The sequence below is a fragment of the Symphalangus syndactylus genome, chromosome 8 (assembly GCF_028878055.3).
Source record: "Symphalangus syndactylus isolate Jambi chromosome 8, NHGRI_mSymSyn1-v2.1_pri, whole genome shotgun sequence".
NCBI lineage: Eukaryota > Metazoa > Chordata > Mammalia > Primates > Hylobatidae > Symphalangus > Symphalangus syndactylus.
In genome coordinates, this window is record NC_072430.2 from 43,134,120 (window position 1) to 43,158,856 (window position 24,737).

The 24,737-nt window shown below is 49.3% G+C and overlaps 3 protein-coding genes across 5 annotated transcripts in view; 2 read left to right on the forward strand and 1 right to left on the reverse strand.

The window, feature by feature from the left end:
• The window catches only part of PTGR2 (prostaglandin reductase 2), a 101,973-nt gene extending 100,294 nt beyond the window's left edge, over window positions 1–1,679 (reverse strand). Inside the window, exon 1 of one of the 2 annotated variants that reach the window (XM_063644323.1) lies at window positions 1,401–1,679. The gene's annotated coding sequence lies outside the window, so the exon portion shown is untranslated. The remainder of the gene's footprint in view (window positions 1–1,400) is intronic. The other variant, XM_063644320.1, reaches the window with a different exon arrangement.
• The window catches only part of HEATR4 (HEAT repeat containing 4), a 357,461-nt gene that overhangs the window by 40,470 nt on the left and 292,254 nt on the right, over window positions 1–24,737 (forward strand). The gene's annotated exons all lie outside the window — the stretch shown is intronic.
• Window positions 1,639–24,737, forward strand: part of MIDEAS (mitotic deacetylase associated SANT domain protein) — a 64,956-nt gene continuing 41,857 nt past the window's right edge. Inside the window, exon 1 of one of the 2 annotated variants that reach the window (XM_055288816.2) lies at window positions 1,639–1,802. The gene's annotated coding sequence lies outside the window, so the exon portion shown is untranslated. The remainder of the gene's footprint in view (window positions 1,803–24,737) is intronic. The other variant, XM_055288813.2, reaches the window with a different exon arrangement.

The window sequence follows — 24,737 nt, forward strand, 5'->3', positions numbered from 1 at the left end:
GACTGAAAATTTGGAATTGCATACGGAACAAAAAAAATATTCAGCTCTTGTTTTAGCAAATATGGAGTATCACATGATTGCCTTTAGAAGCCTGGCTAACATATTCTCTCATTGGTTGCCTTAAGCAGAATGCACTAAGGAATTACTTCTATTTATTCCAAAATTGAAATGGGCAATCCCTTCACCATCTCCCCACAATAGTGTGATGTAAGAAGAATTTCAGGGAAGTTTAATTATTGAGTCTAATGATGCACTTATTTCTCAAAGCAGTATTATTTTTCTTGCATTGCACATTTTGTATTTATAATGTGCCATTAATTTCTTAGTAAAAATCAGAACTAGGGCGTAGCAGCTGCAACGTGGAGGATTTCATGTTGCTAGGAGAGCTTCGATCTTCATACTGCCTATCTTTGGGTGAGTCTGTGGCTTTCCATGAGGGATTAACACAGACCTGGGGATCATTTCCCAAATGTCATTTTCCATCAGTCTTACATCCACCTTTCTGAACAAAGCCTTCACTCAAGTTTATGGTTTCCTGTGTTTTCATAAAGAGATGAAGCATTGAAAGGGGGGAGGTTTTATCTGGCCAATGTGCTAGGAGGAGCAGTATTTGGGGAAAAAAGGAAAATTGTTGAGCCCTAACTGATGCTTTTGAACCACCTATTAAAAGGTCCCTGTTTTCCACGACAAGCTACAATGAAGCTAATGTTTCTGTCATGAAAGCCCTTCACTGCAGTTTCGAATGTCATTTTTTTTTTTCACCAGCAAAGGCTAACCCCGTTTTTTTCTCTAGCCTTATGAGATCAGGAGTTCTTCCTTGAAGACTGCTGTTTAACGACTTGGTTGCTACTTATCCTAAAGGTGGCTTTCCGTTGTACTTTTTAATAAGGTGAGCACATTTATTTTGAGCAATGATAAATTTCAGGATTACTATTGCCTGAAGCTGCCCTTCTCAGGCCTCCACCCTACCCTCAAAGTCACTTTTGACCGGTGATGAAACACAGAATGCATCAGACTCCATTCTCTGTGAGTTGAGTGTAAAGGAAGAGGTGGAAATCGCGGGGGAGGATTAGAACAGAAACCATTCTGCAGCCCCAGCTTGGGCGCTGAAATAGCCCCCAGAAGTGTGATACGTGGTAAACGTCTTGCTCACTTATAACCCTAGAAATGACAAGGGACATCATGCAGACTTTCAGAGAGAACGTGGGGACAGGGACCCTTGTTTTAAGGCCCACTTTAGGCATTAAGAACACACAGAGCACACTGCTTTCTGACATGACCTTTTTAGCCCCAACACCAAACGGAAAAACTTTTTATTTCCCCTCCCCCACGGCTTTGTTTGTGTACTGGTGTTTGCCCTGGAACCCCAGCTTTCCGGGGACCCTGAACCCCATCACCACCTTCCAGACCAGCCTGAGAGCAGGCGACTCCAGCGCGGGGCCCCGGATCGCACTTCGGCGCAGAAACGACGCGGCTGGAGCGAGCCTTCCCTCCCGGAGGGGGTGTGCAGGCTAGGCGGCCGGCAGCGCAGGGCTGCCCACTCCCCCGCAGCCGAGGGCGCGCAGAGCGGGGAGACGGCGCCTGCGGCCAGGGGCGCGCGGAGCCGGGGGCGCGGGCGGGGCGGGCGGCTGCAGGGCCCGGCGCGCCACCGCGCGAGCTGCTGGGTCACAGCCCGGGCCGCGCCGCCCGCTCCGCGAGGAAGTGACGACTGCGCCGTCCCGAGAGCAACAAAGTTTGAGTCTGCAGGCCGCACTCGCCTGCGCCCCGCACCCCTCCGAGCAGCCCGGGGATCCAGCACGCAGGTGAGCCGCGGGCTCGGCGCCCCCTCCCGCCACCGGGCGCCGGCGTGGGGCTCGGAATCGTTCCAGGGCTCGGGCTGGGCCGCGCGGGCGCGGATGTGGCGGGCCGGGTTGGGCCGGGCGCTGGGGTGCGGGGGTGCTGCAGGGAGGGAGCTCGGCGGCCGGGGTGGGGGCGCCGAGCTGCGCCAGTGTTGTCGCCGCTTTGCCGCGGGACTTCAAACAGCAACGGCTGCAGCGGGGCCAGCTCCAGGCGCCGTTGGCCTGAGGTGGGGTGGGGGGAAGGGGCTTTCCGGGGCCTACGTCTGCAGCCAGCCCTCCGCCCAGCGCCTCCATCCCTGCAGTCTGGGCGCAGCTCTCGGCCCCCGCCGGGTGCTTCCCTGGGAAATGACCTCTTCCTCTTCGCAGCCCTTGTCGAGGGCGCAGGAAGGAAGTTAAAGGAACTTTCCCCGGACTTATATTTGCTCGGCCTTCCTGGGACGAAGAGCAGTGCAGCTCGGAAGTTTGGGAAAACAACCCTACGCATTTCCAGAAAACCAAACCGGAATTGCCCCCAAGCCCCCTTGAAATGAATCGCTCCTGACTCCCCCTCTACCTTCCCCAACCATGTCCCAAACCTGACAGTGATCGCTAAGGCCTAACACTTCGCAATTTAGCCATAAAAACTGTCAGCACACCCACGTACATATGTGAGTGTTTTCTATATAAAACTCAGAAACCCGCTTCCAGCGGACTCTGTGGCATCTCGTTCTTTTCTGTTTCCTAAAACTGCAAGGGCTGCAGGAATGTGCTGCAGGAACTTTGACGGTGGTTCCCGCCGCCCTCGGTAGCCTCGTGGCGCAGGGTTTTTTAAAGAACAGCTGAGAAGTTTGGGACATCCCTGCAGAGTAACTCGGGGCTGGCGGCCCGGGCCAGTGGCGAGACTGCAACTGTAGCGGCGGCGGCGGCGACACGTTGGTGTGTGCAGGAAAGTGCGTCCGAGCCGTGGAGACTCGAGATGGGGTGTCCTAGAGGTTGAATGGTGCAGTTCCTAGCAGCAGCTTCCTGCCGGCCTGTAATTACAGCGTGATTGCACAGTCAGGCATTGTTGGCGTGGATGTTTATACACAGGCTATTGTGCAAGACCTCGGTGGTGGCGAACAAAACGCAGCTTTGCATTGCAAATGCCCAGGATAGATCTGGGTCTGAGCTGCAGTCTCCAAATTCTTTTTGCCCTTTAACCCTAGCTAGGTGATTTATTTCTTTACCTCTCTCACTTTTGACGACTTGTCCAAAGCCTGAGATGTGGGGTGGACTCGGGAGGCCACTACACTCCTGTCTTAGGCAGCCTGAAAACTATCCCAGGAACTGTACCCTTATTTGTCTCTGGAGAAAATGTGGGATGACGTCAGTAAGAAAAGGAGATGGGAGATGGCTATCAACCTCTTTAAACGGGAAAGCTGTTTGAATTAGCAAAATTGCACGGGTGGCTGGGTTGGGGCTGAGTTGCAAAGAGGACTCGTCAGACCATGTGTGACTGAGCTGGCGTGCTAGACTTTAAGCCTGGAAGTGTCAGCTGCAGAAACTTAGTAGGTGGTGGGTCCTAATTCCTTTATTGTGTTCTGGGCAAAGAGGAAACGTGCAAGTGCTGGCACTTTTGTCTGTGCTGGTGGTCTGGGTCTGGGAGGGGCAGAGGAGTGACTCCTTCTCCAGAGGAGCCCTAGGCCCACTTTCTTAGTAGGGACTGTGGCACAGACCAGAACAGGGATCCTCCCATCTGCCATGCTGCCTTGCAGGAAGGGAGCCAAGCCTGCAAGTATGGAAAGAAGGCAAACAGTTTCTTGTTGAGGGCCTTACAGGGGGATAATTGTATAGAGAGATTTAAAACACGGTAAAAAAAAAAAAAAAAAAGGGTGTATTGGATTTGTGCAGGGCCATTGTTTTCACATTCTAAATCTCAACCTGATAACTCCCTGTCCTAGGCAGAAGACGCTCATGGGAAGCACTCAGCCCAGCTAGGTTGCTGTGTGGCTAGGTGGTACCACCTTATGCCAGGCATGGGCAGCCTCTCTGCTCAGAGTGGCAGGTACTGATGATTCCAGTGCACTGGAGTTTTTCCATGCCTGGCCTTCTTTCCAGCCAAGTATCTGAGCTTCACCTGGAGGAAAAATGCTGTTTTGCAGCCTCATGCCGGGTGTGTGTCACGGGCACAGTGACTGTTTGTCAAACCAAAAGATTAGGGCACAGTCCCTGGCAGGTACCTGTGTGCTTCCAGAAACTCGAGGACAAACATGTAAAATAAGGACAGTTCTGGAAAGTCTGGCATGTATGGTTACAGTTGCCACAGGGGAATGAGGTTTGAGCAAAAGCAGCACTATGGTAGGAGTCACCACAGGTTGCACAACCCTCTTTTCTAGAGACATTTGGTTTTTACTGATCTTGACTGTGAAGGTCCTGGTTTAGCTGGATCACCTGACCAGGACTGCCATAATGAAGGCCTGCTGGTGCCTGGCACTAGTCTTGAGGGGCAGGAGAGGGGATCGTTCCCTTCTGACCCCAAAGCTTTGAGTTTGCAGTCCTTTGTGTTCGTGTAGAATTTACAGAGACTAAAAGTGACCCAAAGCCCTCCAGAGTGTGGCTGGGAGAGTGGAGGGGAGGGGCTCTTGTAAAGGCCAGAGAAAGAAGGAAGCCAGGCTCCAGGGAGCTGCGGAGCCACATGCAGGCCCCGCACCTTCAGTTCCCTCTGGCAGATTTTTGTGCATAACTCATGCCCTTTCCCTGGCTTGCTCAGCTTTGCCTCTGCATTCAGGGAGCTTGCCCCGAAGTTGTTACACAGAGACAGAATCGTAACCCTGACTTCCTCCTTCACCTTACCTAAATGGTGGTTTATAACTTGAAGTTGCTGCCTAGTTCACGGCTTCTGAGCAGCCCTGCCTGCTGCCTTGCCATGCACAATTAGGAACAACAGTGAAAAAGCTCTGATTCAAAACTTGACAAGGGATTTTAAAAACAGTTTTATTGTTCTAAGAGGAAAAAATATTGGAGGTACTTAGGGAACCCAGCAACTCTGGCAGAAACCCTGAGGTGCCACTGAGAGAAGCCAATGCAGGAGTCTCCTGGAGAGGGTGGTCTTCAAAGGGAGGCTGCCCAGGCCCAGTATTGCTATTTCCATTCATCTGCCCCTTCCTAGCTGCCCCACTTCCTATACCACAACCCAGTGTTTTGACATCATAACTCACCTCCAAAAAAGGAGGCCGAACACCCCCAGCTAAAGAGGGCATTCCAGTCGCGTAAGAACGCGCTACAGTTTTCCAGACACCACGGCTGGCAGTTCTGTCCTGCAGATTTGTTTCCTTCTTTAAAATGTGCCCCTCTTCATTTCTTGTTCTCACTGAAGCATCTCTTTGTGAGCCCTTTAAACCTTCTTTTTTCTCGTCTGCATGACACAGGGCAAACGCTTTACGACTTTCTGTCTCAAGTGCCACTTGAAATACACACAGGGCTTTGAATAAGCTTCGGATAAAGGCCTGCTCTGTAATCTCACTTAAAATGCCTCTTTGCAAGGGTCATCTTCCTGCTCAGCAACCTTCAATGGCTCCCCACTGTCTGCATGGTAAGGATCAAACTTCTAGGCCGGCAGTTAGGGCCCTTCTCCACAGGGGTCTGACCTTTGCTGCTCTCCCGTCCTAACCCTCGGCTCTGACCCGGTGACCCACTCTGTGTGTTTGTCCAAACCACTGGTGGCAAGAATTCCTACCTCCCATGCTTCCCCAGAGGACTGGAATGCCTCCTTCCTCTCATCCACTTGGCTCAGTCCTGCTCCCCTTCCAGTCCTGTTCGTGTCCTCCTCCTTGAGAATTTCTCCCTGTCCCACCCTGTGGGCCTGCCCCTGGGACTCCAGCAACATCACCCTGGGCCCTGTGCTGAGGAAAAGCTTGAGTCCTGGTCTAAGAATATTCACTTTCTCTTTTGGGCCATGACTTTGATCATATCCCCTGTTCAGCAGGGGTGAATAAATATTACAATTCTTCAACTAAACTGGAAGCCCTGTTTTATATATCTTTGTATCCCCAGGCCTGGTGCCCCACTCATAGCAAGTCTCAATAAATGTTTTATGATGCTGATACAAAGAGCAGTGGCCATCAGATTTCGTCCACTTGGACACCCAAGCCAAGCACCAAAGGCCGTGGTTCCTGGTCTCAATTCTGAACATTAAGCCAAGCCTGCCTCCTCTGCCTGTTAGTCGCTCTCAGGCTCCTCCTGGCTTTGCACCTCATTGTTTTGCTCCATTTCCAGCATCTCTTTCCTGACTGTCAGTATCTTCCCAGCTTTGGCCCTGGCTCCTTTTGTCCCAGTCAGCCTGCCCTGTGATGCCCTACGCCTCTGCTCTGGCTCTGAGGTGAGATGGTTTGTTACTTGGGTTGGCCTGACCTTCTGAGGAACCAATCTGATAGATGGAGGTAGGACCAACTTGCAGGCAAGACTCATGAAGACAGCCAGGCGCGGTGGCTTACGCCAATAATCCCAGCACTTTGTGAGGCCGAGGCGGAAGGATCACTTGAGCCTAGAAGTTCAAGACCAGCCTAGGCAATGTGGCAAGACCCCTTCTCTATAAAAAAATGCAAAAAATTAGTCAGGCATGGTGGCGCGTGCCTGTAGTCCCAGTTACTTGAGAGGCTGAGGTAGGAGGATTGCATGCCACTGCACTCCAGCTTGGGTGACAGAGATTCTCTCTCTCTCTTCATATATCTATCTATATATATATAGACTGTGAGGAGGGCAAAGTGAGGCTTCTTGGTTGGCTGGATGCTTGTTTTGCCCAAATAGGTGTTGAACTTATAAAACCAGGCTAAACTATAAAACTGAGTTTTGGGGAGATCCTGGCTGAACCCTAGCATTGGACTTGGCTAGGAGGACTGTGTTGCCTTTAGCCAGTCCTCATGCTGTTAATTACAACCTTGCCTCATAAGCCAGATTCTTTCACATACTATAAAATGCAAGTATAAGCTAGATTCTTTTAAAGTTTTGTTTTATTTACAAATAGAATCTGGTAGATTCCTGTTTTTTACTCCACCCAGGCTGGAGTGAAGTGGTGTGATCTTGGCTCACTGCAACCTCCACACCCCAGGTTCAAGCGATTCTCCTGCCTCAGCTTCCTGAGTAGCTGGGATTATGGCCGCCTGCCACCACACCGGCTAATTTTTGTGTTTTTAGTAGAGACAAGGTTTCCCCATGTTGGCCAGGCTGGTCTTGAACTCTTGACCTCAGGTGATCCACCCGCCTTGGCCTCCCTAACCTCAAAAAGTGTTGAGATTACAGGCGTGCGCCACTGTGCCTGGCCTGAAGTCACTTTTTTTTTTTTTTTTTTTTTTTTGAGACAGAGTTTCGCTCTTGTTGCCCAGGCTGGAGTGCAATGGCACGATCTTGGCTCACCATAATCTCTGCCCGCTGGGTTCAAGTGATTCTTCTACCTCGGCCTCCCGAGTAGCTGGGATTACAGGCATGCGCCACCACACCTGGCTAATTTTGTATTTTTAGTAGAGACAGTGTTTCTCTATGTTGGTCAGGCTGGTCTCGAACTCCCCACTTCAGGTGATCTGCCCTCCTCGGCCTCCCAAAGTGCTGGGATTACAGGCATGAGCCACCGCGGCCGGCCTGAAGTCAGTTTTAATTGAAAGTTCTTAATAAACAAAAGGGTGAAACTGGGATTTACATATTTCTGAAAAATTATGTATAAACTGAATTTAATAAATCAACATTTTTTCGGATGTGCTATTTTGCAAAATAATCAACTTTTAGAACTGGATAGGATCTTACAGACTATTATCATCCAGCCCCAGTTTTATAGTAACTGTAGTAACAGCATCTCCGATAATCCCATGGTTAAGGATTTAAAGCTTGGAAGGAAACCTGTGCTAACTCTCATTTTAACTGAGGCTTAGAGAGGATAAGTTCCTTCTCCAAGTTCCCACAGCTGTTGAATGGAAGAGTCAGGCACAAACCCCATTCTCCATTTCCACTGGCCATCCTGCATTGATAATTAGTCATCATAATCGTCAGTTTCAGTGGGTCTATTTGTAAACCAAGGACTCCATCTTCTCAGTTTCCCTAAGGCAGTACTCAAAGATTTAAAAAGATGAAACTTAAACAACAACAACAACAACAAAAAAAAACTGGGGGTGAAGAGGTCTTTGAGAGTGAGATGAGTATTTAATAGCTTTTACCATTATATTATCTCATTGTAGTCTTAATGGTTCGTAATTGCTATCAAAGCCCCCAAAGTTTCCTACCCAGGTTCAGTTGGCCAACAAGATTACTTACTGTTTTCTAAGTGCAGAACATGGGTTGAACAACACCAAGAAGACAGAGGAATGCTCCCTGTTCCCAAGATACAGGCAGGAGAAGGCCCAGGAACACAGACATGGCACTCTTCGAACAGCCCGTTAATGCAGGGCCAGCTGTCCTCACCGGCCATTTGTAGAACAGCTGCAGTGCTGTCAACCATGTGTGTGGCACAATGAGTGTGCAAAGGAGAGTGCCACGTGCTCCTTACCCCCAGGAGGCTTCAAGCCTAGCTCCTGAGATAGGTCATACCCATGCATGAGTGAGTGAAAGAATGAAGAACCCAAGGAAAAGTCCCTTATAAACCATGACGGGGAAGGTCACTACTGTTACGGCTATGGCCACTTTTCTTTTTCTCCGTAACTGGGGAAGTCAGATTCTAAATGCATGTGGTCAGCAAGGCTTCCTTGGAGAGATGGTGGAAGAAATCCTCAGCCTTTCCACCACCTCTAGAGCAAGTGGAAGAGGGTGGGATGGGGGAAGAACTGAGAGTGGATCTGTCAGTGGGAGAGTATAATTTGATGGAGTGGCATTTTCTGAGGTTCAGATTCTAAAGTCAGTGTGTAATATGAAATGTAAGAATATAATCGGCCGGTCGCGGTGGCTCACGCCTGTAATCCCAGCACTTTGGGAGGCCGAGGCTGGTGGATCATGAGGTTGGGAGATCGAGACCATCCTGGCTAACATGGTGAAACCCCGTCTCTACTAAAAAATACAAAAAAATTAGCCAGGCGTGGTGGCAGGCACCTGTAGTCCCAGCTACTCGGGAGGCTGAGGCAGGAGAATGGTGTGAACCCGGGAGGCGGAGCTTGCAGTGAGCTGAGATGGCGCCACTGCACTCCAGCCTGGGTGACAGAGCGAGACTCCGTCTCAAAAAAATAATAATAAAAAAATTAAAAAATAAAAAGAATATAATCAAGATTAACCTTGAAAGTCCTTTAGGAGGGCACCAGGTAGGCAACAGACACACTGGCTCTTGATGTGTAAATTCACCTTAGCCTGCTCCTCTAGTTCTGGAAGAAGTTGCACTTTTTTTTTTTTTGAGATGGAATCATGCTCTGTCGCCCACGCTGGAGTGCAGTGGTGCAATCTAGGCTCACTGCAACCTCCGCCTCCTGGGTTCAAGCGACTCTCCTGCCTCACCCTCCTGAGTAGCTGGGACTACAGGCGCCCGCCACCACACCTGGCTAATTTTTTAATTTTTTTATTTTTAGTAGACACAGGGTTTCACCATGTTGGCCAGGCTGGTCTCGAACTCCTAGCCTCAAGTACTCCACCTGCCTCTGCCTCCCAAAGGGCTGGGATTACAGGCGTGCACCAACCATGCCCAGCTATTTCTTCTTGTTCTATTCTGCTTTTTTGTTTGTTTGTTTTCCTTTTTCTCCTGCCTCCCTAACTTCCTCCTTCCTCCTGTCTTACTTTGTTTTCTGTCTTCTGCTAAGCTTGACCATTTGAATTTGCATAAGTTAAATGAACATGTGAACAGATTCCATTGTCCTGTGTCTCTTGAGAAGGTCATGGGTGCTGTAAGTTAGGAAATCATCATATGAGATTAAGCATGAAAGGCTCTTAGACTAAATGGGCAGAATGCGATGGAGAGGAGATCCATGGAGTAAGTTTTAACCTGCAGTTATATCATCCAGGATTGCAGATGAAAAACTTGTGCTTGGGTTGACCCAGCCCTGGTGTGGGGCTGGGAGAGGGCAGTGGCCATGTGCAGCAGACATTTTACATTAAGGGCCTGGCCCTCCATGTCCCCTCCTCAGCCTCCCCATTGCAGGCCACTATAAGAAGCTTGCCAGGAATCGACCAGCAAGATGTGTCTGCTTCCTCTGTGGCCTCCCCATAGCACATGCTCTGGAACAACTTAGAAGCCAATAGCCACTCCCTGACCCTCTCTTCCACTTGCACTACAGGTGGTGGAAAGGCTCAAGATTTCTTCCACCATCTCTCCAAGGAGGCTGTGCTGACATGTGGCATTTAGGATCTGACTTCTCCAGTTATGGAGGAAAAGAAAAGTAGCTGTAACCACAACAGTAGTGACCTTCCCCATCATGGTTTTTTTTTTTTTTTTTCCGAGACAGAGTCTTGCTCTGTCGCCCAGGCTGGAGTGCAGTGGCGCAATCTCAGCTCACTGCAACCTCTGCCTCCCAGGTTCAAGCGATTCTCCTGTTCTCCTGCCTCAGCCTCTGGAGTAGCTGGGATTACAGGCGTGTGCTGCCGTGCCTGGCTAATTTTTGTATTTTTAGTAGAAACAGGGTTTCACTATGTTGGCCAGGCTGCTCTTGAACTCCTGACCTCAGGTGATCCATCAGCCTCAGCCTCCCAAAGTGCTGGGATTACAGGCGTGAGCCACCATGCCCGGCCCCCATCATGGTTAGAAGGTGCGTTCTATCAGGTTCTTCATGCTTTCACTCACTCATGCATTTATTGAGCCCCTACTGTGTGCTTGGCTCTGTGCTTGGTACTGGGGATACAAAGATAAAGAAGCTTCAGATCCCCACTTTAAGGTGCTCATGGTCTGTGAGGGAGACAAACATCTACAAAAGTCAAGAGCAGTTAAGTGCTGCAGGTATCAATGTCAAGGTGTTCAGGGGGCTCCTGCACTCAGAGGAGAGGACTAGCCACTTCTACCACGGCCAGGGGAGAGAGGCATGTCAGGAAAGGTTTAGGACAACCCCAGTGCCTTGCACGGTACTTGTGCCTGGTGAATGCTGTGGAATTAACGAATGACAGGCGTCCTGGAGAAGCTGTTTGAGCTGAGTGCTGAAAAACGAGTAGGCATCAACCAGGTGGCAAAGGGAGTCAGGGCATTCTAGGTACAGGGAGCAGCTCAGACAAGGCCTGGAGGCACAACATGACACCATTTGCTCTGGGGACTGCAAGTGGTGGGGCAGTGGAGCATGGCTGAGAGGGGTGCAGAAAGGGGCAGGCAGGGCTGGGCCGTGGGCCAGAGGAGCCCGTGTGCAGGTAGAAGGAGATGCTGGCATAGCTCAGGTCTCAGGTCGGCCCACAGCAGAAGCTGACTGTAGCTAAATTGAGGAGAAAAGAAATGTACTGGAAGGCTATCTGGTGGCTCACTGAATGTCCGAGAAGGCTGGAGAATGAGGCTCAGAAATTGATCAGGACTTGTGGAAAGTTGGGTGGCTGGAACCAAAGCCATGGTGACGATGCTGCTGACCTGGCATCACTGCTGCCAGCAGACCTGGATGCTGCCACCCGTTCCAGAATGGGTACTGAACTCTCCCCACTTTTTTGTGCCACTCGCTCCAGAGGCAAAGCCTAGGCTGAGCGTGTGGTTGGCCCTGCGTAGGTCATGTTCTTGCTGTTATGGTTCTGAACTTTTTTTTATTTTTTTTATTTTTGACTCAGTCTTGCTCTGTTGCCCAGGCTGGAGTTCAGTGGCATGATCTCGGCTCACTGCAACCTCTGCCTCCTGGGTTTAAGCTATTCTCTGCCTCAGCCTCCCGAGTAGCTGGGACTACAGGCACCCGCCACCACGCCAGGCTAATTTTTGTATTTTTAGTAGAGATGGGGTTTCACCATCTTGGCCAGGCTGGTCTTGAACTCCTGACCTCATGATCCACCCGCCTCGGCCTCCCAAAGTGCAGGGATTACAGGCATGAGCCACCACGCCCGGCTGATGTTATGGTTCTGAAGAGCAAGGCTCTGGAGGCTGCAGCCTCCCCAGCAGAGAGTGGAACTCTGCCTCCTCTCAGGACTCACAACCACAGGTGCCTGAAACCAGGGGAGGGGTGCATATGCCAGGTGGACAGGTGTCTCCCATAGAGCTTGGAGGCCATTCTAGCCTTCAAATTGGGATGATGGGGCCGTTCTGGATGTGGGAAGAGGAGACAGGGCATCCCCCTTGGGCCACTGAAAACATCCACATCTTTTTTTTTTTTTTTTAATTTAAACAGAGATGGGGTTTTGCCATGTTGCCCAGGCTGGTCTTGAATTCCTGGGCTTAAGCCAGCCTCCCACCTTGGCCTCCAAAAATGTTGGGATGACAGGCATGTGCCACTATGCCTGGCCAACATCCACATCTTGAGCTTAATCTGTTTGGACATCTTTCTGAATCCTTAGCCTTCCGCTGAGCTTTAGGAATGTTATATGCCCAGAAGATCTGAGTGTTTCATTAGTAATTGGAATTCTCTGGAATCTGACTATTCCAGTGGAAAAGGGAGATCATCCCGGCATCTGGATCCTCCCTGCACATTTGATTCCACTTGGAAAACTTCAGTGCTGCCTTTCGAGGACAGAGGCCGAGGGTTGGCTCTCTCCAACAGGCAGTTGCAGCTTGAATTCTGCTTCTTCCCCAAGGTTGGGTGAGACTCTCGGGGCCACAGGGTGTTTGCGAGGTGCCACTTTGCTTTTCAGGCTAGAAGTTGGAGTTCTGGTTTCAGGCTTGGTTTGTGGAACAATTGAGGCCCATGGTGTCTAAGCTGCCCAGGTGATCTCTCCAGTTCTGAAGATGTTACCCTGGTTGAGATGTTCTACCCTGTCTCCTTTCTGAGAGCGCTAAAGGAGCTAGAGCTTTGTTTGCCTGGGGCTGTCAGCATCACCTGTCACATCCTGCCCAGTTTCCTCGTTCAGAAAAAACAAGAGGTGTCAGATAAGGTGAGCTCCAGCTCCCGTCTTGCCCTGATAAGGTGAGCTCCAGCTCCCGTCTTGCCCTCAGATCTTTTGGGTATAACTCTTTGAAGCAAGGGCACCTTGACTGGAATCTTAGTCATTCAGTTCCATTAATCTTAGACAAAGGAATTAATTTTCTTTAAAAAGAAAAATGCAGTTTTGAACTTACTGGCTCTTTTATGCCAGTGTTCCAAGACTTCCTTGGGAAACGGGAAGCTGCTGCCCCCAGGAAGCTGGGAGTGTCATGAGCTGGGCTCTGGACTGGAAGCAATTCCTGATCCTGAGGCTTGGTAAGCAATGCATGGCCAGGTTGGCTCCCCGAGGGAGGGAGCAGGGGCGTTCCTAGTTCCTGGCCAGTGTTGGTTCTGGCCTAGTTTACACTGAACTTGCCCATTTTTGTCCAGGTGAAATGAAATTGTACTAAAAGCGGCATTAAAGTGGAAAAGAAGTCTTGAAGAACCTGAATTATTTTACTAAAACACAGCTTTGGTCATGTCACCCCCTCGTAATCTTTGAGAGCTGCCCAAGTTCTGCAGAAGGAGCCCCACACTCCTTAGAATGGCACATGTGCCCTTGTTTGAGCCCTGGCCCACCTTTCTGGCCTTTTTCTTACCACTACCCCTTCCCTAGCATGGCCCTTTTTGTTCCAGCCGGCCTCTCGCTGCTCCTGGACGCACTTCTCTTGCCTTGTTATATGCTCTTGGCCTTTGCTTATTGTTGTCTCTTCCACCTGGAATGCCCTCTCTGGCCTTTTCCTCCTGGCAGATGCCCACGGGGCCAGCCAGGAGTCACCTGCTCCATGCTGCCTTCCTGAGTTGCCACCGTGGCATTTCTGCAATTGAACCTCCCCACTGCAGGATGCTGGGGTCAGTTGCAGGAGTGCCTGGCTCCCCACCACCTTGGACCTGTGGCTGGCACACAGTAGGTGCCCTGTGACAGGAATGAGAAGGGCCACCTGAGGGGCTGTGAGGGAGCATCGGGCAAGCCCAGGACCTGGCCTATGTCTGGTGGACTGTGTGCTTGGTGAGCTGGCTGTCTGCATGACATCCCCAGCCTCCCTTAGCGCCTGCTGGTGGGGCTGCCACCTTGGTGGCTCTGCTGTTTGCTTGGGCCTGTCAGCAATACCCTGGTGAGAGTAGGAAGAGGATTTGGGGGTATAAAACCTGTATTGGGGCCCCACTCACCCTGAAAAGCCTTTGAGGGGACACTGAGGAGATGTCTGTGGTGAGGAGCTGGTTTAGAGGTGGCATAAGCATCTCTTCCTACTGGCCCTCCTTGAAGAAGGATAAATATTAATACCAGCTGCCCTTAGAGGACCCTTTCGTTTCTCATGCTCAGCACTGTCTGTTGGCTTTGCACAGAGACAGAGCTGGGGAAAGCAAGTCTGCAGACAATGGTAGCAGAGACTGGGGCTCTTTAAAATGAAAGTCCTGTCCCACCTGGTCATGAGGCAGTCAGGACAGGCCGTGGCACTTCCTGTTCCTGTGAGGAAGAACGCATCCTCCTGACAGTGATTGCAGGGTGCAGTGGGAGCCCCATAGCAGGGATTGCAGTCTCTGTTTGTCTATGAAATGAGGGGATTAGACTACAGGGGGACCTTTCCTGTTCGAAAATTCCTGTGAACGGAGCCTGGCAGGTGGTGTCTTTATGGTGCCTCATAGTGGGACCCAGAGTTGTCACTCAGAGGCTTCCTGTCATTATCCCAGGTCTGTGTGCCACTCAGAGAGACCTGTGGAGGAGCAGCTTTCTCACCATGGCTGATTAGTTGGACTTGCTTTTCTTTTCTTTTCTTTTCTTTTTTTTTTTTTTTTTGAGATGGAGTCTCACCCTGTCACCCAGGCTGGAGTGCAGTGGTGTGATATCAGCCCACTGCAGCCTCTGCCTCCCAGGTTCAAGTGATTGTCCTGCTTCAGCCCCATGAGTAGCTGGGACTACAGGTGCCTGCCACCACGCCCAGCTAATTTTTGTATTTTAGTAGAGACAGGGTTTCACCATATTGGCCAGGCTGGTCTCGAACTCCTGACCTCAAGTGATCCACCCGCCTCAGCCTCCCAAAGTGCTGAGATTATAGGCGTGAGCCACTGCGCCTGGCCCCTCTCTTTCTTTAAAGACTTTTCTTTCTTGAAGTTGAGCCACCCTTAGGGCTGAGCCTGCATGCACATGGGCCTGTTGGACCACTGGTGAGCACAGGGCTTATATTGTTTGCAGAGTATGTTTCTAGAACCTAGAAGCACATGGTATTTCCAGAATCCCCTTTAGGAACCCATGAATGTGTGTGTTTGTTCCAGGCCCCTGGAAGATCAGCTTGGAGAAACCTGAGTGGTGGAGGGAGTGGGTTGATGTCCAGGGAGGGGTGGGCTCATTTTGGGAAGGACAGAATGTGGGATCTGTCTTTGTTTCTGACTCCACAAGGCCTGCTCTCCCCTCCTTACTCATCGCAGCCTCTACCTTCCTACCCACACCTCTCTGTCCTCCTTCCTCATCCCTCCCCGGCAGGTCAATTGTATTACCTCCAACATCCACCAGTCATAGGGTATGTATTCCGAATACCAGGGACACTGAGGAGTTGGGAAAAGTGCATTATAAGAGTAGACCCTGATTGGTAGGATTGAGAGGTGTTGCTAGGAAAACTACTTTGGAAAATAGATAATCCGGGTAACTCACAAAGAACAAATATATATTTAAAATGTATGAGAAGCCAGGAGTGGTGGCTTACACCTGTAATCCCAGCACTTTGGGAGGCTGAGCTGGGCGGATCATCTGAGGTCAGGAGTTTGAGACCAGCCTGGCCAACATGGAGAAACCCCATCTCTACTAAAAATACAAAATTAGCTGGGTATGGTGGTGCATGCCTGTAATCCCAGCTACTCGGGAGGCTGAGGCAGGAGAATCACTTGAACTGGGAGGCGGAGGTTGCAGTGAGCCGAGATGGCACCATTGCACTCCAGCCTGGGTGACAGAGCGAGACTCTGTCTCAAAAAAAAAAAAAAAAAAAAATACACACACACACACACACACACACACACACACTAGAACTTGAAGCTGTAAGAAAATGTTAATTTCCTTTGATCTATTAATATTGCTCTTGAGAATTTAAGAATAAAGAATTTATTAATTCTAAAAAGGAAAAGAGCTCTAAGTACAAAGATATTTATTATTATTTTTAATCTCATACCTTCCTGCACACCGAACAAAGATATTTATAGCCACATTGCTTAAAATAGAAAAAAAAAAACCAAAACCAAAACTGTAAACAGTTTTCATGTGTTTCATGTTCTCAGTGTTTCATGTGGCTGTATAATTCATGATACCTAGAGTCAGTGAGTATTGTGTCACTGTTACATTAATATGAAGATAATGCTGATTCTTGGGAAAATGTTGATGAATTTAGATGAAAAAAGTAAAACACAGAATTGCATGATAAGTGCATAAAAACTGATTACACTGCTTATAGTAAAAATTGATGTAATGCCGATAACTGGATTTGGGCAAAGAGGTTATGGGTAGAGCATGTGTGTGTTTGAAATTGCTTTAATAATTTATATAGCATCTTTTTTTTTTTTTTTTAATAAGACAAGGCCTTAACTTCAAAGACTTTGGATTTGGGTGGGAAGGAGGCCAGGGGGAGGGACTCCCATCTGTTACTACTAGGAAGACCAAACAGCTCTGTCTTTATCAGCTACCTGCACTGCATGCAGGGGCTGGAGGATTCAGATGGGCCTGACTTCATAGACTGGCTGAGTAACTCGGGTTCACAGCGTGGACTCTGCCTCCAGCCCCCAGCTGGCTCAGGGCCCCAGACTATTTTCACACCTGCGTTTTCATGGAACCAGTGAGCACGTGAGGCTTTGAGCCACCCGCCCACTCACCTCTGGGCTGCCTCGTACTGCAAGCCTCTGCCACAGCAGGAGGAAGATGAGTCTCTCTTCTGCAGTTCCAACTGGCAGCAGGGAGGGTGTGCTTTGCTAGTTGACCTCCTGCAGCCTTTTCTAACCCAGGTGGGGCCCTAGTGAGGTAGTGTCTTGCGCACTTACATTGTTGCACATATTAATTGAAGTGTTGAATTTAGTTTCTCTTTAGTGCTAGCCACATCCATCCAGTTCACATCTGACCTAGCAGGCAGGGCCCTCTGACCCCACGTCTTGCCGTGAGATCTGCTGGGACGTGCAGCTGCAGGTATGGGCGTGGGGCTGAGCAGCTGTCTTCTGAGCACCTTCTCATATCTCTGTGGCATCTCAGAACCTCTGGACATCTGGTGAATGGCCTTCTCACCCACCACTCCCCTTGTGCGTAGTAGCCTTTTCTTCTGAGTGGGGAGCCTTATTTTCTTAACATGGGGAGTGCCTATTTGGAGGGCCCATGATCATCCCCTCACTGTGACCAGCCCAGGAATGTGACCAGGGCAGGACAGGGAGACTCCTTGGTATTGTGCAGAGTCCCCAAGTGGGTGGCAGCTGGAGAGCCCCTGGCGTACCTTGAGTTTGCAGGTTGGAGCCTGCTAAAGCTCCACCTGACAGAATGCGTGTGGAGGGATGTCCAGACCCAGCTGGGGCCCTGGTTATCTGCAGTGTATATTTGCTAAAACCAAATTCCAGAACTGTCAAAGACTAGAGTTTGTTGTTCTGTGATCAGACTGAAGTAGGACCTTGTGGCTGGAGGCGTGCCAGGGACAGAAAGAAAATGGAGAGTGTGGGCTCAGGGCACGCCTGGATGCTCATTAGTGGTACTCAGGCCAGCTTCATGTGTTCTATGACAAATGATGGCTGTGTGTGTGTGTTTGGAGGTGGGGGTTGGGACTGTCTCTGTGCTTTTATAGAATATCGTGTTTATTCCTAGATGCCCTGGCCTCATCTTCATGCCCTACAGTGGCATTGAGCCTGGTTCTGATCATTGCTGGTCATGTGAATATTAAGTGCCATAGTGTCTAAGGAACAAATTGCCTTCTCGAGCCCAGGCCCCAGCAATAACTGTTCCTCTCAGTTCCCTAATTTAGAGACCACGTGTGTGCCCCAGGGTTGTCAGCAGCTCGGTTTTTTGAAGCTTGAAACACATTTCCATAGAAACAATGCTATAAATGGTGGTTGGGTACCTAGGCTAGCCCACAAAGAGCCCTGGTGTCACCTCAGAAGTTGCTGAAATAAGGTATTAGTGAAATTGAGAGCCCAAATGCAGCAGTCAGAGTTAGCACCCAGGACGCTGGAGGTTAATTGGTGTGGGTTTATTTGTGTAATTTTCTTTCTTTGGTGAGAGGTGTTTCAAAGCTCTCCAGATAAGGGATGCTCTGGAGGCACTCCCCCGCACCGTCCCCACCCAGTCGCAATCCCTCCTCTCCCAGTTTACATTCCTTCTTCTTTCCTCATCAAGCCAGGGGCTTGGGCCTACCTGCCCTCTGGTATGTTTATGATGAGGAAATCCTGTTCAGTGGCCCTTACATCATCATCGTCATCATCACCATCCTCATCATCGTCATCATCATCATCGTCGTCATCATCACCATCATCCTTGTTATATAAATCATCTCGATCAACTTAACAGAATAAACATGACACCTATTTAGAATTCTCTTCTGATTGCTTCTAATGTTCCTGTGAAGTTTTAACACAGCTTATAAGTTCACCTGACATATTTTTTGGTGCTGATTTTGTCACTTAACATGACTTCACCAAATGGTTTCATCAGATAGTTTCCCTCTGTCCATCCTTTCATATTTCATTCTGTTACTCTTCCTTACCGTACCATAATCTGAATGGGCTCTATATACAGGTGCTGTGGAGCATCTTTTGTAAAAACTTCCTTGTGGTGACATTTTAGATTATTTTTGTGGGATATAGTCCACCAACCGTAATTACCTGGTCAGCGTTTTAAACTCTTGCAACACTAAATATATACACCTGTGATATACCCACCAAAAAAAAAAAAAAAAAAAAAAAAAAACAACCCATCCAGGCACGGTGGCTCACACCTGTAATCCCAGCACTTTGGGAGGCCGAGGCGGGCAGATCACCAGGTCAGGAGTTTGAGACCAGCCTGGCCAATATGATGAAACCCCGTCTCTACTAAAAATACAAAAATTAGCCAGGCTTGGTGGTACATGCCTATAGTCCCAGTTACTCGGGAAGCTGAGGCAGAAGAATTGCTTGAACTCAGGAGGCAGAGGTTGCAGTGAGCCAAGATCACACCACTGCACTGCAGCCTAGGCAATAGAGCGAGACTCCGTCTCAAAAAAAAAAAACAAAAACCCTCTTGCAACACAATGCCACATCACAGTCTAGAAAGATTTAAACTGTTTATGGTAGCACAGCAACGTATATGCAACTGCCCTGCCAACAGCAGCTTTCCTGTTTTATTTATTTACTTATTTTCATGTTGGGGTGGGCCATAATGGGGCCTTAATGATATTCCAATTTGCATATCCTAAATTGCTGCTGATGTAGGTTTTTCCTCTCGATGATTTACTGATGTGTCTCCTCATGTGTCAAACCCTGCTCATGTCCTGTGACTGCAGAGCCTCTCGCCTCATTTATCTCCTTGAACCACTTTCCTGTTGGGAAACAGCAAGTCCTCTCTTCCTCACTGGCCCCACCCCTCACCTTGTCTCACTCATCTCCATATCTGCCCAGCTCACCACCTCGGTGACTCTGGGGAGGGAGTGACAGGGACAGACCCTGGAAGCCCTTGTGACGGAGGCCACAGGGCAGGAGGTAGATGCAAGGGAGACCCTGGGAGGAGCCACAGGCTGTTAGAGCTGGAGGGGGCACTGGAATGCATCTGGCCCAGGGGTTACGCACTCAGAGGCCAGGAGGGAACAGAACGGATGAAATGACAGAGGCGGCAGAGTGTGATGATAAATGACAGTGATTCATGGCCTAGGAAGGGGTGGGATCTTTGGAAAATTGGGAAGTCTATCCCACCTAAGCAACCTTCCCTGGCAGTGCTACTCAGCTCCACCTCCAAGAAGGAGGTTTCCAATTTTTTTTCCACAACAAGCCAGAAGTTCTGATTTTTAGTTTGTTTTCTGATTAAAAAAAATATTGGCAATAGGCTGGGTGCAGTGGCTCACACCTATAATTCTAAAACTTTGGGAGCTGACACTGGCAGATCACCTGAGGTCAGGAGTTCCAGACCAGCCTGGCCAACATGGTGAAACCCCATCTCTACTAAAAATATAAAAAATTAGCCAGGCGTGGTGGTGCACACCTGTAGTCCCAGCTACTCAGGAGGCTGAGGCGGGAGAATTGCTTGAACCCGGGAGGTGGAAGTTGTAGTGAGCAACAGAGTAAGACTGTGTCTCAAAAAAAAAAAAAAAAAAAAAAGTTGGCAATAAATTCAGTTAAAATAAAACATAATATGTGAGTCAAATAAAACACATCTGTGAGGGAGAATGGCCCATGAGGCTCCAGTCTGTAATCCCTCATTTTATTAAACTTCTTACTGGGAAACACGGGCCCCGAGAGGTATCCTCATGTAGCAGAGAGAAAGCTTCAGAGGGTCCAGAGGTCGAATGCCATCTGTATGACCTTGGCAGAGCTGTTTAACCTTCTTGAACCTCAGTTTCCTTATCTATAAAATAGGGAAAATGGCTTCCTTCCAGGGTGCTGGGGTGGACTCAGTAGGCTCATATCATCTCAAGCATGTATTTTTTATTTTTTAATTTTTTGAGACAGGGTCTCTCTCTGTCACCCAGGCTAGAGTGCTGAGTGCAGCGGTGTGATCTCGACTCACTGCAACCTCTGCCTCCCGGGCTCAAGCGATTCTTCCACCTCAGCCCCCCAGGTAGCTGGGACTACAGGCACACACCACCATGCCCGGCTAATTTTTGTATTTTTTGTGGAGATGGGGGTTTCACCATGTGGCCCAGGCTGGTCTTGAATTCCTGAGCTCAAGCAATCCACCCACCTTGGCCTCCCAGAGTGCTGGGATTATAGGCGTGAGCAACTGTGCCTGGCCAATGTCAAGCATTTAGTAGCTGCTCCACAGAGGTGAGAAAAATCCTGTGTAGGTCATCCAGAAAATTAGAGGAAGAACTAGGCTTAGAACTTTTCTCTCGTGACTCCCAGTGCAGAGCTTGTTCCACATTACATGGGCCTACTTTCATGGGAGTTTCCAGAGGTGTCTGGACACAGGGGTCCTTCCTAACTCTGGGAAATTGTAGGTTATTTTATGAGAGCCTTTTTTTTTTCCCCCTTGAGACAGAGTTTCCTTCTGTTGCTCAGGCTGGAGTGCAGTGGTGCAGTCATAGCTCACTGCAGCCTCAAACTCCTGGGCTCAAGCAATCCTCCCACCTCAGCCTCCCAAGTAGCTGGGACTACAAGTGCATACCACCACACCTGGCTAATTTTTTTTATTCTTTTTCGAGACAGGTCTTGCGGTGTTGCCGAGGCTGGTCTCAAACTCCTGGCATCAAGCACAATCCTCCTGCCTCAGCGTCCCAAAGCGCTGGGATTACAGGCATGAGCCACCATGCCCAGCCCTTATGACAGCTTGTTTGCCCAACAGCTACTGAGCTCAGATAATGGGCATCATAGCTCTGTGGGCTTTGCACTGCAGGCCCCAGAATTTAGGAGACTGAGCCTCAATAGTTATTGATAATAATAATACCATACACCACTGAACCTAAGAAGCCATTGATTAGAAGATGTAGTCTTATTTTATATACAGCTAAGAAAGAGGCCGGGAGTGGTGGCTCACGTCTGTAATCCCTGCACTTTGGGAGGCTGAGGCCAGTGGATCACTTGAGGTCAGGAGTTTGAGACCAGCCTAGCCAACATGACGAAACCCCATCTCTACTAAAAATACAAAAATTAGCTGGGTGTGGTGGTGAGGCCTGTAATCCCAGCTACTTGGGAGGCTGAGGCAGGAGAATCACTTGAACCCAGGAGGTGGAGGCTGCAGTGAGCCGAGAGCACGACACTGCACTCCAGCCTGGGCGACAGAGTGAGACTCCATCTCAAAAAAAAAAAAAAAAAAAAAAAAAGCCCAGGCGCAGTGGCACACGCCTGTAAACCCAGCACTTTGGGAGGCCGAAACGGGCAGATCATGAGGTTAGGAGATCGAGACCATCCTGGCTAACACGGTGAAACCCCGTCTGTACTGAAAATACAAAAAAATTAGCAGGGCGTGGTGGCAGCCACCTGTAGTCCCAGCTACTGGGGAGGCTGAGGCAGGAGAATGGCGTGAACCTGGGAGGCAGAGCTTGCAGTGAGCCGAGATTGCACCACTGTACTCCAGCCTGGGCAACAGAGCTAGACTCCATCTCAAAAAAAAAAAAAAAAAGAAAAGAAAAGGAAGAGGAAGTGCTGCTAATTAAACTATACAGGTTATCAATTGTAAGATGCATCCTGATTTCAGAGATGTTAAAATGGAGGAAATGTGTATCTTAGAATCAATGAAATAGAACAGTAATAAAAGTAACAATCTGTTACATTGTATTGCTTACTTTAAATATTCACATGTACTGTTTTATTCATGCATTTATCAACAGGCATTCACTGAGCACCCACCATGTGCAGGCACTGTGTAGATACCAGGGATACCAAGGTGAGGAAGATCTAGGCTGTGCCCTTCAGGAGCTCCCATCCTAGTAGATGGCACTCTGATTCCAGATATGCTGCAATAAGCAGGTGTAGAACAATGTGTAGGTGATGGAGTAAAGATGAACAGAGGATGCCATGGGAGTTTAGGGAACAGAATGGCTGTCTGGTCCTTAGGAGCAAAGACAGAAGTTTGGGTGCATGGGATTTATTTAAGAAATGGTCTCTGGAGGAAGGGAAGCAGAGCCGGGGAAGAAGCCAAGTAAGGAGGTGTGTGTTGCTGCTGGAGCATGAATTGTACCACTATTGAATTGGTCCCACCAAAGGCCCCTTTTGAGAAGGGGGTAGCTGTGAGTCCTTGAAAGCCAACACTCAGAGCACCTGGGGGACATTGCACCAACTTTACAAAGTAGATCTGGGAGGGCTCCAACAGTATACACTCCAGTGTCCTTCCTCTGCTTGGAGAAGTCAATGAAGGCTTCCTGGAAGAGCTGCCATTAAGGTCAAGTCTGGTGGGAGATCTAGGTGTGGGATAATGTGGGGATCAAGGTGGCGAGAGAAGGAGCATGTGTGAAGATATGAGGGTGAGAATGCAGGAATCTTGGAGAACTTCAGGTTGTTTAGCCATGTGGGCTGAGGCTGGGAAATGGGGCAGAGCCAGATCGTGTGGGAAAGGTGCCTAACAGTCTAGCTAACAGTCTCAGTTTTATGCAGTAGATGATGGGAGCTACTGAAGAGAGGTGTGATCACTCTGATGGCAATGTGGATGGTAAAGTATGCAAAACTAGAAGCAAGGAAATAGATGAGAAAAAATGATAGCCAACACTTATAAAAGACTTACTGTGTGCCAGACACTGTTTAAGTAAGCTCTTACTATCATTTCGATTTTGCAGATGAGTGGTTGAGTAACTCGCTCAAGGTCATCAAGCTATTGTGAGCCAAGATTTGGACTCAGGTCTCAGCCTGTACTCTTAACCTGTACACCCCCATGAGCATGAATGTTGGATTCTAGTCCATGATGTATCAGTATTTGTTTTCATTTAAAATCAGTGCTTTAAAGCATGCCCTGTTGGACACATTGGGTCTCTGGAGTTCCTGTTCCTCCTGGCCCATTGCCACAACACAGGGAAGCCAAGCTCCAGTGAAGAGCCAGTGAGGAAGTCTGTCTGGGACTAGTTCTGCAGAGGGCATGGAACTGTGCTGAAGGGAGGCCTTTGAGAAGTTGGCAGCTCTCGGTCTGTGAAGAAAGGGCGTTTCTGTCCTGTGGCTCTGCTGGCCTGCCCTCCCTGGCAGCCACACCTGTTTTGTCCTTCTCCCTACACCCAGCCAGACCGTCTCTCCCAGAGTGACAGCAGCAACGGGGACATGTACAGAGGCTCCCTCTCAGGCCTGATAAAGGCACTCAGAACCTGGCCCAGGCCTGCAGGGCAGGGAGGATGGGGAGGGGGCAGGTGGGAGGGCCAGGGACACAGACAGCTGTGGGCTGGTGTGGCAAGCATGGCCCTGCCCCAGAACAGGTGAAGTCAATGTGAGCAGAGGAGGAGGGTCCTCTGGGGTTTTTTCCAAGGATAAAAGAGAAGACAGTGCAGAGACGTCTCAGCACAGAGTGGCTTAACTTCATGACTGGGGTGGTTGTGAGCTCCTGGTTTGCTCAGAAAAGACCTGGCAAAAAGGGCTGAGAAGACACAGCTGTTGGAAGGGTGTTCCTACTCAGGCTGGGAGGACGGCTCTGTGGAAAAGTGTGGTGTAAAGGACACAAGGAACAGGCTGGGAGAGAAGCGTTGGAGGACACCCCAGATGAGACATTGAGTCAATGCTGGAAAAAGTCTCTCTAGGCAGAGCCCATGAGAGGGTTACCTGAGGCCCACGGGGTCTTTTCAGGGAAAAGAACTAGGTGTTTTTTGTTGTTGTTGTTTTGTTTGTTTTTTTTTTTGAGACAGGGTCTCCCTCTGTCGCCCAGGCTAGAGTACAGTGGGGCAATCTGGGCTCACTGCAACTTCCACCACCTGGGTTCAAGCAATTCTCATGCCTCAGCCTCCCGAGTAGCTGGGACTACAGACATGTGCCACCACACCTGGCTAATTTTTGTATTTTTGGTGGAGACAGGGTCTTACCATGTTAGCCAGGCTGGTCTCGAACTCCTGGACTCAGATGATCCGCCCGCTTTGGCCTCCCAAACTGATAGGATTACAGGCGTGAGCCACGACACTGGGGCTGGAACTAGGTTCTTAAGAAGGGATAAGCTAGGTTGGGGAGGAGATACAGGGTAAAACAGTAAAAATAATAATTATAGCCTCTTATATGTACATAGCATGATTGAGTTATAAAGCAGTTTTTTGTCCTTTTGATCCTCTCAAGCCCCTGGAAGGTGGGCATCCTTTCATTGTTCATGCAATGAACACTTAAACAGTACATCTGTTATGGGCCTAAAAAGTGAGGCTCAGGGAAGGTCAGT